Raw genomic sequence first — 15,107 nt, 5'->3', positions numbered from 1 at the left:
AGCAGATGAAAAATAAAATTGGGGAAAGGACTGGGAAGTATTGGAGAAGGAAGGAAATGTTAACGTTGGAAGTCAACACTTTAAATGCAGGTGCTGTGCTGGTTAGTTGCCTGGTCAGGGCAGGTAAGCACTTGTCTAGGTCCTGGCAGTAGTGGTCACAAGCTACTACAGAGCCTATTCTGTACAGGCTACTAGGACTATATGCTATAGGACGACCAGCCTCCTGCTGCTAGGACCTAGCTGCTCTAAGCATGCCAATGCATGCTAATTTGTACTGCTCAGGAAATGCTTTGTGGAGTAGAGAACACTGCATATAATATATGTAACCGATAATTATCTGTAGCAGTCGAAGGAAATAATTTGCTACAAAAGTTCAGTTCAGTACAAGTACAGTTATTTCAAGGAAATATGTATTTTTTAAATTGAATGACAGGGATTTGGTCTCTACTACTATATCTAAGTCAGTCTTGCATTAGTTTCTAGGAATTAACTCATTTGTTCATTCAACACATTTATTGAGCACCTAAGTTATTACTGAGCGCTAGAAATTGAACAGTGGTCAAGACACGGATGATACATGATGCCAGTATCATGTACTTGGCCGGTAACACACTATTTTCTCTATATGGAGAAGTTAAATAATCAAAATCATAGACTATTAGCACAGGGGAAATTTAGAGTGTGTAAGTTTCAAAACGCTAGCCAGACTGGTGTCTAGCCAACAAATGGCTAAGATGATATTCACCCCACTAGACCGGAGACTCCTTAAGCTCAGTGCCTAACATGAAAACCACCATATTACAAGGTGGTATAATAGAACTATTAGGAAAGTGCTATGGAGATACAGAAGATACTGATTAATTCTGCTTACAGACCAAGGGTAAGGGTACCTCACAAAGGAGCTTTGAGCTGAGCCCTGACACGCTAGTTGGATTTTGCCAGGTGGAAAAAAAACCATGTATGGCACATGCAGGGCTAGAGTGCAGCTTGGTGGGGCTCGACCATCCCCTGCTGTCCATGAAGTGGTAAATTCATGGAGGACTTTGAATTTCAGGTTTAATTTGGACTTGGTTCTCCTCTGTCTTCAGAACAAGGAACTTTGGGGACAGGAGAGCAGCAATCAGATCTGGTTCTTGCCCAAAGAATTCCTACCACAGAGGAAAAGATACACAAGAGCAGGAAGAGAACAGAGAGCACTCGCTTTCCATCACCCGTAGACATGGAAAGAATGAGACAGGTCAAAGGACTTCCCAAGCATTAGTGAGACAAGTTATATAAAACTTCTCTTTCTAGCTTAGAATAGATAATCTTTAGTAGAGGAACAAACAGATGAGCCAGACATGGGAGTAAGAAGGAAATAGAATTCGGTTTTGGCCATGATGCATTTGAGATGCTTGGTCACCTGCAAACCTGGTGTCAGTTGAAAACATGACTTGAAACTTCCAGAGGATGATAAAGTAAAAGAGAAGCATTTGGTGGCTGTTACATTTAATTGACATTTGGAGCCATGACAATGTAAGAAGGCATCTATAGGAGAGCATTAAAGGGTGGAAAGAATAAAGCTGAAGATGCAACCCTGAAATGACCTATTCCTACAGTGGGCAGTGAAACCATCGAGGAGTCTGAAGAAGAACAAACGAAGGGATAAGAGAAGTCAAGAGACTGAAAGCGATGCCAGGAGACCACTTCAGAGGGCAGGGCAGCTATGTCAGGCTGCAGTAAAGTCAAAGCTGGAGTACTGAGAAGGGCCGGAAGACATGGCAAGACTGGGATGTCCTGGGTTCTAAGAAAGAGTGGGTGCATTGTGAGAAGTGGGACTGCACTGAGCTGGATGCAAATGTGAGACAAGGTTGTGGAAGTGATAAATGCGGGCCAACATGGGTTTGGTGATGAGGTGGGAGATAAATCAAGATTGTACCACAGGAGGAGGCAGGATCAAGAGAAGTGCTTCAGCCTGGCCGGCATGGCTCAGAAGTTGAGCATCAACCTGGGATCCAGGAGATCGCGGTTTGATTCCTGGTCAGGGCACATGCCCGGGTTGCGGGTTCAATCCCCAGTAGGGGCCGTGCAGGAGGCAGCGGATCAATGACTCTCATCATTGATGTTTCTTTCTCTCTCCCTCTCCCTTCCTCTCTCTGAAATCAATAAAAATATCTTTTTTAAAAAAGAAATGCTTCAGTTTTGTATTTTCAGTGGGAGGGCATGGGTGAGCACAGAGCAGAGAGCCATGGAGAGGGTGAGTCAAGTACAGCAGAGCAAAATAAATGGGGAGCCCAAAGCTTCAAGAGGCTGTTTTGCCAAAAGGCACAATTTACGAAACTTGAAAAAAAAGCATTCTTCCATCTTTAAGGGTTATAAAAATTAGCACTGAAACCTGGAATGTTTTTTCCCCACCCTACCCCATCCCAATATGCCTACTCTCTATCCTGTTACAGATGGGAGCTCAAGTGCAATGCTGGTAAATTCTGGTATTGTCCCATACCTCTGCCATTGAAGCCCCACGACTAACCACCCTTGCATAAAATATGAGTTTTTCCAAGCAAAACTTAAGAAAGAAATACCCCGCAGGACAAGTTTGGGCAAATTTCCAAACACAAGCATGGGGGAAACTGCATGTACAAGTCACTGCAAGTATGCCTGAGGAAGGAGGCATGCAAGGAAAGCTTGGGTGGAGAGCTTGGAGTCAACCAGGCAGGCCAGAGTTCTTACAGCTTCACCAAGCAATGAGAAAAGAAGCCTAGACGGAGTTGGAGCACGGTCAGAACTTAAGACAGAATGCAGCCATTCTTGTTTTTGTCGTTGCTTATCATATTTAGTGCCTTCCACAGAAATCCTAAAACATGGCAAATTACTTCTAGTCATATTTGCAGAAATCTCCTTGAAATGAGTTTGTTTAAAAGCTGCAAGATGTTAAAAAGTTAGCCCTATGTGTTTTAAAAACAAAACTGTCAGGATCACACAAATTACACAGATTTAACACACCTGCCAATTGCTTAAAGAAAAAATTCACTTTAAGCAAACGCTCAACATCTGTTGTTCATATAGCTTGTGCTAATACTAAAGGGAAAAAAACCTCAAAGGTTCCAGGGAGCCTCTGTCAAGGAGAAACTACTAGTTGAAAAGAAAATCCTATAATACAAGTTTGTGAAACAAAAATATAAATAGTTCTAAGACCAAAACCAATACATGTATATGTGCATACATATGCATATGTATATACGTATATATATGTGTGTATATATAGACATGTGTTACATATACATTACAGATAATACATGTCTATAATATGTATGTATGTACATGTTCTTGTAATTTTCCATCATAGACCTTGTTCATAAACATTTAGAGAATGTGAAGGAAGGACAGCACTGCGTTAGGTGAATTGGGGAAGGCTTCGGAGATAAGTTGTTCTTTGTCTTGAAGTAAGTAGAGTTTGGATTAGTAAGAAGAAAACAAAGCATAAGGTGGAAGAGCTCACAGGTGAGCAAAGCAGATGAGAGAAAAGGGAGAAAGGAGAGCCAGTTCATAAAGACACTTGACTGCTGCATAAAGTTTTTAAGTTTGATTTGATGAGTATGTAAAAGCCACAGTAAGATCTTTCCTCATCTCAGTTTTTTATTCATTAGCTAGGCATTGATTTATTAACCAGTCAATATTTATTAAGCACCAACTATACATCAGGCTCTGTGCTGGGGCTACAGCTGTGGTTCCCAACTAGGGGCAGTTTTTCCCCTAGGAGGCATTGGGCAATGGCTGAAGACAGTTTTTAACTGTCACACTGAGGGCGGAGGCCAGGGATGTTAAATATCCTACAATGCATAAGACAGTCCCAAGCACAACATTTTCCATCCCAAAATGCCAATATTGCTGCTATTGAGAAACCCTGGGCTAAAGGGTACAGATATTCAAGATTAAGTCCCTGCCAGCTCTGGATTACCAGGGGGAGTTGACACTGTAAATTAATATTGCAGTCAACTAAACTTCACAATGAAGTAGGTACTGGCTACTATGGAAATGCAGAAAAAGATGCCACTAACTTCGCTTGGGGTTGGAAAAAATTCTGGAATAAAGTCCCATTGGAGGTTAAGTCTTAAAAGATGAGTCATGCTCGCCTCGGCAGCACCTGTACTAAAACTGGAATGGTGCAGTGCAAGAACGACACGCAGACTTGTGAAGTGTTCCATATTTTTCTACCTAATTTTAGATAGAGTAAAATGTATAAGGAGCCATAGGACTTTAATGCTATATTTTAAAAAAGCAATATGAAAGGAAAAGAAAAAGATGAGTCAAGGCTTACCCAGGTGGGAAAGGTGGGCGGAAGGAGAGTGTTGAAAATGTGGCCTATTTGGGACCGGTGGGCAGTTTGGCATAGTTGGGACATAAGGCATGCAGTGAGATGGGCTGGGCTGGAATGGTCAGAGAGAGAGCCGGGGCATCGGTTGGGCCCACATCCAGGAAGGTGCTGTGGGCCCTGCCAACCTCTACCCCAGCCCCACCGAAGGTCAATGTCCACACAGGTTATGGAAGGGAATCTAGAATTACCTGAGCATGGCATTCAGTTCATGGCATTCTTGTCTGTAGATTTTACTTCCTCTGGGCTCTGGTAGGCCTGTGTCCTCTGAGTTTTGAGTAAAGTTAATAGCGAAATAAAATCCTTGCTAATAATTTGTCCTAGAGCTGGGAGCTGTCAGATAAGCATTCAGAATTTAAAATCTCATCTCAATATTCTTTCAGGTGAAGAAAATGGTAAGATAAAAATATAGCAGAGCTTATTAGTAACATCTTACCCATTTTTTCACTAAATGGTTCTAACATGCCGCCTTTTCCTGCTGCTTACATCAGCGTTTCTGTTATTAACGCTGTCTATTTTTCAGTTCTAAATCCTGGGAGGATTTGTCCCATGAATTTAATATGACTGAGGAAATTTGCTCCAGTGTAAAACTTAGCTGCAAATTATCTGACTGAGGCTAGGCTTCTTCATAAAGAGAGCAAAATTGAATCACTGCCTTTCTGTAGCTTAAATTGTGGTTACCTTTCTCCTTCACCCCCCATTTCATGATTATTTATAATGGAAATAAGCCAGCTTTATGAAATGATTGCATGCAACAAATGTCCTTGTGTTCAAAACCAGAGGCTGCTGGGGCTATGGGTCAGGAGAGTGTACCTCTCCTGACCTATAGCGGGTAGAGAGAGTTAGGGGGTAGAGGAGAGAGAGTCAGACAGACAGACAAAGCTGCCATATCTAAGCTTCTCCAAAGGCCACCTTACACATACGGCTCATTGCTCATAGGTGGGGGACTGCTAGAGTCAGGCAGTGCCTTCTGAAATGGCACTCAGGTATCCTATTCAAGCCCAAGTCCCTACAAATATATAACTATGACTTTTCTGGGTTTGAGTTCTTATATAAACTCTACAACAAGCAAGCGTAACTTACACAAATGAGCCAATTATTGTGGAAAAAAAGGAAGTGTAAGGTACACCCCTACACTCTAGTCTGTGGGAACCATGAGCCTCACCCCCATTTCAGTAATTGATTCTAGAAAGCTTTTTCCCTCTCCGTGTCACCCCTATGTTTGAAAGCTCTTTTTGCCTTTTGAGAAGAAGCCATGCTTCCCTTTTCCTCTCTGTTATTTAACCTACATTTACACACAGTACTGTTAAAAAAGTAACAACAGGCCTCAAATGGAGTCCCCTGTGCTAAGCCCCACAGCAGCAAACTAAGACTTAATTGCAGTTTCAGTCTCCCGGGAATGTGGCCTTTACTCAGTCCACCTGGACTTACCTGGTCAGCACTAGTGAGGTGATCTGCCTGAGAGACCCGCACCCTTTCCCAGAGGAGGAGGATCTTGCCTGAAAGCATCCTCTCTTTTCTAGAAGCTTCCTCTTTTCCTCCCCTGATGCCTACCCAAGTGTTCCATTTTGTACAGCTCCTCAGAGCTCCTTTCTATTTGCTAGGTGTGATGCGGCCCCATTAATGAATCACTGAATAAAGCCAATTAGATCTTCAAATTTACGCAGTTGAATTTTGTTTCATAGCACAGTACGTAAGACTCTTTGTTCGGGTCCCTTAGCGCCGGTGTTAATAAAGTTCCAGCACCAGACTAGGCCCTTCTAATGGCTTTACAGGAACTAACTCATTCTACCCTCACCGCATGCCTATGACAAAGGTGCTCTTATTGGCCTCATTTATAGACGAGGGCCCAAAGCACAGAGAAAGTCACTGCTCAAGGTCACAGAGCTAGAGAGAGGGAGAGCCAGGAGTCAAACTGTGACATTGTGGCTTATAATAAGAAATATATATTTGGTCTTTGTCCCTGTTTCATTTCTGGCAATGAGCTCCTAAAACCCTTGGAATTTTCTAAGTGATGAGAGTAATAAAGATGTCCTTTGTTATTTTAATGAGTGACTTGGGGCAGAACCTGCTCCTGAGTTATATCCTTTTATAATAAACCAGTAATCTAGTGTGTAAAATGTTTCTTAGAGTCCTGTGAGCCTCTCTAGCAAATTAATTGAACCCGAGGAAGGGGTTATGGTAATTTTGGTTTATAGCCAGTCATTCCAAAGCCTAAGTAACAGCCTGGGCTTGGACTGGTATCTGATTGGGGGCGGGGAGAGGCGCAGTCTTGTAGGACTGAACCCTTAATCTGTGGAATCTGATGCTCTCTCTGGGTAGATGGTGTCAGAATTGCCCGGTGTTGTATGGAAAGCCCCCGCCCCAACACCCATATTGGAATTGGTACCAGAACCAATTTACAAATGCAGGCCTTTGGAGCTCTTCGGCTTCACTGAATTTTGCTTCAAAATTACATGGTCTCAGATGGCTTCATGTGGAACATCTGAAGAGGCAGAACAGCAAATAAATGGTTTTGTTTGCTTTTTTAAGGAGGGTGACCAGCAGTTCAAATTCTCCCTGCCAGCGCCCTTGAGTTTGAATGTACAACCATTGGTTGCAATAACCCTCACTACTTATGGCTCTTACAGTTCCCTTTACAAGCAGCCCGATTCTGCTCCATGAAGCAATTTCACATATATTTTTCAACTACCATATGTTTTTCAGGGGAAAGACAGAACCTTAAACAAAGAATGAGAAGGTATACAGCTAGAGCCAAATGGGAGTAAGATTCTGGGATTTCCAGCGCTGTGGCTTTGTCCGACTAAAACGATCCTCAAAAACAACTGAAGGACTTAAGTCTTGGCAAGCCTTTGCGCTTTCAAAGTATCAATGTTAATACCCATTTCTTTGCCAGCCCTCCTCCAATTTCCACTACTAATCCCTGGGGAGAGTACAAAAGCCTGGGCCAGTTAGGCCTTCGAGGTGGGGGAGAATGCATGTGCACAGCATCTTTCGTAACCAGTTCAGTGCACCCCCGAGGGCGGCCCTTTTCCAGGTCCCCACCCACCAGGGAACAAGGCAAATACTACAGCCAGCTCCACACAGCATTCCCGAGAAATGCGCACTTCCCTTAAGACTTTGAGGAAAGATGGGGAAAGAGTCACGTTATACACACTATTTGGCAAAGATGTCTAAAAACCCCCATGCAAGCGACTCCGTTAGGCACCAACAGAGAGGAGATAGAAATGAACCCAAGAAATGTAGAGAAGGAAAATAGGGAAGAAGAGAAAGGACAAGGGAGTGGAAAATGTTTTCCTTTTTTTTTCTTTTTGAACTCAAGTGAGCCAAATATCTTTGTTGGCTGAGTTAGCGAAGGGAAGTCAACTGGGGAATGACAGTGAAATAAACTTGTGAAACTGAAGTATCTGCTGCTTCTCTTCAGGGCTCTGTAATATTTACGAACCATGAGGGTAAACTGTAGTATCAGGAGAGTGAGATTCATTCCTTTCCAAAACTTATCTGGTTATCCACATGCAATTTGTCAGGAGAAGATACAAGCCACACCTCTTCACACAGGCACACCTCATTTTATTGTGCTTTCCTTCCTTGCACTTCACAGATGTCGCATTTAAAAGAATTTTTTGTTTTGCTACAAATTGAAGGCAAGATGCTCCACTAACAAGAAGATTCTGACTTGCTTTATTGTGATACTCGCTCTATTGAAGTGGCCTGGAACTGAACCTGCGATATCTCTGGGGTGTGCCTTCATAAGCTTTCACTGAGGTTTGGTGCAAGAGATCATTAAGAGTTATTGATAAACCTCAAGGCTTCCAGCTCCCATGTTCCTCAACTACAGCTGTAAAAGGATGAAGCTGTGAATCTGTCAGAGCCTCAATTTACTGCCCTTGAACTTGAATGTCAGTACCTTGGGGAAGATCACATTCTTGTTATCCTGAAATCATCTGAGTAATAGCACCATGCCACTTATTTTTAAGGGAAACCAGACTCTTGCTATCTCAATCCCACTAGGTGCCAGCCACCAGGACCAGCACCACCCCAGGTATCTCCTTGCACCTGGACAAAGCATCCAGCTGACACGTTGCCATCTACAAACACATCTGCCCAGAGCACTTCCCACATAAAACACCCAATAACTGTCCATTGCATGCAGAACTCGACCCATACTCCTTAGTCAAAATCCTTCATCGCTTGGTCTCTACATACCTCTCCAGACTACCCACTGTTGAAGGGAGTAAGCTATTCAGCTCCCTGAATGTGTTTTTATCTCTTCTTGTCACTCCTGGACCTTTGCTGGAATGTCTCATAATGGGGAACCTTTCTTCCTTTCCTCCCTGCACTATATTCATCTGGCCTAAACTTTCTTCAGGGTCCAGCTTAAGTCTCTCACCACTTGTACAGATTCTTCCATGAATCTCCCCTCCTCTGTCAAAATGAATTTCTTCCTCCATTATAATCCCAGAGCACTTTGGACCAACACATGGCATCAGAGGATGTTTGCTCATTTGTTTGTTTTTAGTACATATTCCTAGATTACAATAATTCCTACATAGCAGTTATCAATATCTATCATATTATACATTGACTTATTTCTTTGTTGTCTGTCTCCCCAACCAGAAAGTACAGGGATTTTGTCAGTTTTGTTTATTGCTGCATCCCCCATGCCTTGAACAGTGCCTAGCAGAGAGCAGGTATTCAAAAAATATTTGTTGAATGACTCTTGGGAGTCTAGAGGTCCCACCCAGACTGTCCTGCACGTCTTTCCATCACCCAAGAGTTGCTGGCAAAATGCTTTGCACATACTTCTTGAATCCAACCAAACTGAAGAGCCAGCCACCTGGATCTGGCTGTGTGTCTCTCCTCAGCTTTGAAAAAATGTGCATTTCACTGCAATTATACAGCTGTGGTGCTGAGAGGCAGGCAGACACGACGGAGGGTGAGGCTCTCATAGGAAAATTCTAGGTTAGACTCTTACAGGCAACTCTAATTGCTAAATCCAGTTAGGAAGAAGAAATCAGTTAAATTAAGACTCTTTCATGTAAGAGAACCAAATAAGAAGCTGTTGGGTAAAATTTTTCATTCCTCATTCACTTCAATTAGCTTTCTCAGAGAAGGCAGCGAGATAGCAGGACTTAGCAAGTGTTTTACTGGGCCAAACACTACGCTCCCATGACTACAGAAACCAAACGAAAGAAAAACCTGCTGGGCTTTGGCCACCAAGTTCCTCTTTGGCATGTGTCTGAGGAAGCCGCCACGTTGTCTCTAGTGCGATCTTAAGGATTATCGGTGCAAAAGATCGGCCTCGCAGGCTTGACTCATTGCCAGCATGCTTCCAGTTGGGAGAGCTGATCCTCCCAGCTGAGCAAAAGCTCACCCGCCCCCGCTGAAGCGAGCAGCACAGAAGCACTGTTCAGTTCACCTCTGCTGGTAAACAGTTACTTGTACTGTCTTCAGTCATTTCCTCTAAAAAGAGAGAATTTTTTTCCCCTTAATACTTGCAACTTTTATGTGCTTACATCATCATCTTCACTAGCACCGTAAGTATCACAGGGCCTGCTTCTCTTTTTCTGAGAAACCCAACAAAAATATATTAAAATAAAGAAATACAATGATATGAATAGCCACTAGAATGACCAAAATAAATTCCAACAGATTTGTTATATGTAAAAAAATTTATATACACGTGCACTTGCATTCAGAAGCAGAGTTGTAACTTTAGGGTCAGCACAATCAAGATTCTAGGTAAGCTCTGTCACTTACTGACCATGTGAATTAGGGCGAGCAATATAAACTCTGTAAACTTTGATTTCCTCATCTGCAAGGATAAAAATAATACCTGTCCATAGTTATTTTGTATAGCACTTAGCTCCACACCTACAATATGGTTACACTCCATAAGTGCCAAATGAACAAATTAATATACTGTCCGACACCTTCAAATACTAGTCCAGCCCTGCTACGTTTCTGAGACAATAGGACTTTTGTCATCTTTCCAACAACTGGGTCCTGAGACGACTGTTTCCTGCAGTGCTGGCTGCAACCTAAAGGGCACTGTTCAAAGTTCGTGACCCAAGGATTTGCATGCTGACTCTTACAATCTTACTGCACATAACAATGGCTTTCTAATAGATGGAAATAAGGAGGAGGAAGGGGTGACTTTTTCTACTCTGCACAAAGGCACTATAAGGCAAGTGCTGGCCCTGGGCAATTAAAGACAAGCACTGGCGCCAGCTCCCTGGAAGAAAGCAACCGGGTTAGATGACTGTGGTTTCAGCCACAGTTGGGCTCATTCATGGGACTCTAAACACTGTAAGTATTGTTGAATGGGGCTGAAAAGCTGCTCTCGCCAGACAGTCTTTGGGTTTGTAAATGTTAGCTACTGTGTTTGCTGTTCTTATTATACTCATGATTTTTAATTTTACCGTATTATTTGTAGTGTTCAGCCTCGTTCCAGAGGCCACGCCTGTCTCCCACAATAGTCCGTCGGTATCATGTACCTGCCGTAATAAAAACCAAAAGGCAAATCCAAGTTAACACCACACCGTCTGGAAGCGCTCTGGTCCTGCCGGAGTAAGGCCCTCCGCACACTCAGTCTCCCTCTGTAGGCTGAGAACAGGCCCTGGGTCTGCACAGGACCGGCACTGCCTCAGTTAGGCAGCTGAGAGATGACAATGAATGAAGGGCAGTGAGTCCAGGGGAACAAAGGAAACAATCAGGTCAACTGCAGGCCAGCAATCAGAGGTGTGGCCCTTTGCGTGGCCACCTGGAAATCATGAACAGTCACCAGGACAAGGTTGGTCATAGCCCCAGAGTGGGAGTTTCTTCCTTCTTCAAGCCCCCATAACATGCCGTTTGTACCTCCCTGTGTTGGACTTCGACATTGCCTGGTTGTCCTCCTGGAAGTACGCAAAGGGCAAGGGTACATGGCATAAGAAGCGTGACTCTCTCTCTTGCTGGTTTATACCACAATGTAAGTCCGTGCTGGTTGACCATAAATCTATCCACCCACTTTCCTAATACACATTTCTATATCTCGATTGTGTTACACAACTCTATGCATTTGTCAAAACCCACAGAACTGTACACCACAAAAAGTGAGTATTATTGTGTATTATTAAGAATGAGAAGTCATAGCAGACACCACTGATCCTGCTTCCTTACTAACAAAACCCTGATTCTCTTCAGGCATCTATCTGGCCTAGGGGAGGCGGGACCCTAGCAGCCTCTTGGAGATACATCTTGATTAAGCTAAGCCAACTGGTAACCGGATTCCTCTTGTCACTGATCGGTTGAAGAATGACATTTCATAGGATTCTTGCCGATCTAAGATGTGAGGGCCTGGAAGCTTCAGCTCAGGTTCTGTTTTCTCTTTAAAAAGGGGAGGGGGCTCAGGCACTGGCCAGTGTGGCTCAGTTGGTTGGGTATCGTCCCATGCAACCAAAGGTTGCTAGTTCTATTCCTGGTCAGGGCACATGCCCGGGTTGTGGGCTCCATCCTTGGTAGGATGTTTCTCTCTCTCTAAAAAATCAATTTTAAAAACCTTTAAGAAAGAAAAAGGGTCCTCATGACAGCCTTGTGCCCTCTTCTTTTCTGGCTTTTGGTATTGTATGAGGATGGGATGCCTGGAGCTGGCACAGTGATCTCGCAAATAAGGGAAACTAGCACACAGGCAGAGGACAACAGATCGATCAGCGAAAAGAATCCAGGTCATACTGATAGCACCGAGCAGCTGAGTTCACTGACCCTGGAGACCCGGTCCAACTCTCCCACCTCCTGACTTTCTGCTATGCACAGTGATTCATTTTTATCTTATTGTTGAAGTTGGTTTATTTGGTTTTCCTATTACCTAAGGCCAGGAGCATAATGATAAACGCACTGGCCCCATGCTCTTAGATATGGGTCAGGCATCCTCCCGGAGGCCAACAACAAACACACAACAGGTGTCTGTTACACCAACGCCAAGATATCTTGTGTTTGTCTGGTTGCAGAAATTGTCTATTGATTATAGGTAGACTACCTATAGAGCCACTTGTACCTAATTCAACCAGTAAAAAAAAAAATGCTAGAAACTTAAGCCAGCAATGCCTTTAAAGCTGCCAAAGTTTGTCTTGTTTTATAGTTTATTGTTCTGATTTTATGATAAATTTCCCCTTTCCCCTCTTTTTCTACGTTCTGTCCTGCTAGCTGCTGGACTCTTACTTTTCAGCTCCTCGTATGGGTAGTCTCTTGCTGAGTCTGCTCTCAGTGGGGTTTCCTGATGACTTTTGTTCCCTTCATCTGTCTAAAGCTTCATCTTTCTTTGGCATTTACCATCGTCTAAAAACTCTATATTTTTCCTTTCCCTCTTTTCTTGATCTGACATAAAATCAAGGTTGTCTACTGAGAGTTATGTTTAAGAATCAATGTTTAAAAAAACAGCCTTGGTACCTTTTAAAAAACCGTTTTTTCATCACATTCATGTTTTGTTTTTATTTTTCATGTTCTTTTCTTGATTGAAATGCTTATCATACAGGTCGTGGGAAGTCTCTTTATTTTCATTGAACTCTTTTCCCTTTATTAACTCAGGTTTGATTATTTCCTTATTAATCCAACAGAGAGGGCTCCTCCCCTATCCTTCCAGCCCCACAATTGTAAGGTAAAAAATTATCTGCCACTGGTGTCTTGCAGGCAATGCGTCAAACAGACACTACATCAAGCAGCCAACATTTATCAGAACTCTTTCACATATCTCTCCCTAAAATGCCTGTGTAATAATTCAAGTAGACACTCAATAACTTAAATTGCTTTGAATTAAATCAAATTGAATTTTTATAGTCGCTACTGGATGACAGGCAACACGCATGAATCTGGCTGTTTTGAAAGCATGGGAAAGGACATTAATGCTAGCAGCATCTCCAGATTCTAATACCTATATTCAGGCAACTCAGCGCAGTCAAGGGCTGAATATTTATGACATGGATTACCTGGTTCTAGTCCACTGATTCATCTTCTGCCTGCTGATACCTCTGACATCTTTTCATTCTACTATCTAAAACATTATCATAAAGTAGCTAGCAGCTATGAATTAATTAACTAGCTAAATGCCAGGAGTTTGACCCTCATGAGTAAAGGTCTGGGATGTTAAGGGGATTGCAGATTCCAGGATCTTCTTAACCTTTGTGGAGCAGGCAGGAGGATGCAATTTGCATGAAGACTCTCAGAATGTCCACTCACTTTATTATTTTTAATTGCAGTATGATAACATATGGCCTTTTCATATCTAACATTTGTTTCTTCTATCATTAGCCCTCAGTTCTCGTCTCTGGCGGCAGCTAGATTTCATTTATTCATTAAACAGTCGTGTACTGATCGTCGCCTGGGGGCAAGGACTGTTCTGGTGCTCAGGACATACCAGTGAACCAAGCGGAGAGGACTCCTGCTCTCCTGGAGCTTCCATTCTAGTGCAGAAGACATTAGAATGTCATAAACCCATAAACTCAGGAAGAGCTTGATTTTTTAAGATAAATAAGGCTGAGTAAGAAACTGCTGAGCAACGGCCTCTCTGAAGAGGTGCCCTTTGAAACAAGGCTTTATGTTATTTTTTATTAGTTTTGATTTTTGATGTTTAAAATATTTTTTTAGAGACAGTGGAAGGGAGAGAGAAAAAATCATCAACTCGAGAGAGAAACAATGACTGGTTGCCTCCTGTACACACACAGACTGGGGATCAAACTCACTACCTAGGTATGTGCCCTGACCGGGAATCTAATCCACCACCCTTTGGTATACTGCCTGAGGGCTCCAGCCAACTGAGCCACACCGGCCAGGGTGAACTAAGGATTTATTTTAAAAGTTCTTATTTTCAGACATTCTTTAGGTATCTCCTTCTTTTGTTCTCTAAGAAAACTATCTTGCAGCAGGAATAGAAAGACTAGAGTCTAGTAATGTGATATTGGAAAAGTCTCTTTACTTCTCTGGTCCTTACTTTTCAGGATAGCAAAATAAGAAGGCTGGATCATCAATGAGATTCTTTGTAGCCCTGAAATTATAACATTTTGTGAAAGTTATTAGAGCTTTCTAATACTATTGTATTATAATTAATTAATTATATAATAAAATATTAGAACTTTACAATGTTTAATCACGATCACATTAGAAAACATTATTATTAGAATGTGTATTTTAGAGAACACATGTAAGAAACCCTTCTAGCTACTATTTGACTTTCCAACAGTTAACATCTTTTTTTTTTTTTATAACAGAAATCTTTTTTAATACTGTTTAAATAATTTTGTCTATCACATTGTTTTGTTTTGTAAGTTCTTTAAAGAGAAGTTGATGCAATCCTAGCATTTCTATGAAGTAGGAAACATGATTCAGACCTGTTGGTAAGACAGACAATAACTGGGAACATAACTTGGATTGGGTATAAATTGTAAAAAAATTAAACCAGATGAAACTGAGGGTCCTTAGGGCTTTGATTAAATTTAATTTTAAATCCTAGCTCTAGAAATCACCTCTCTCTGTGTCTGTCTGTCTGTCTCTCTCTGCCCCCTTTCTTCTGGATAATCAGTCACCCCTCAGGCAAGCAGAAGACAGTAGCCCAGACCGAACTTGACCTGATTAATAGTCTGAACCTCTGGCGGGCTGAAGATAACATCTTGACCTAACTTATGCTTCAGTTCCTGAGCCCTAAGGTGGAAAAACCCCTTGGCTACTTTCCCATGAGACCAGACAGAGGGACGCCAGAAAAGACCTCAGAGCTGTCCTCAAGGCC

This window comes from Miniopterus natalensis, chromosome 9, assembly GCF_054644295.1.
Source record: "Miniopterus natalensis isolate mMinNat1 chromosome 9, mMinNat1.hap1, whole genome shotgun sequence".
NCBI classification, from domain to species: domain Eukaryota; kingdom Metazoa; phylum Chordata; class Mammalia; order Chiroptera; family Miniopteridae; genus Miniopterus; species Miniopterus natalensis.
This window is presented reverse-complemented; position numbering follows the sequence as displayed.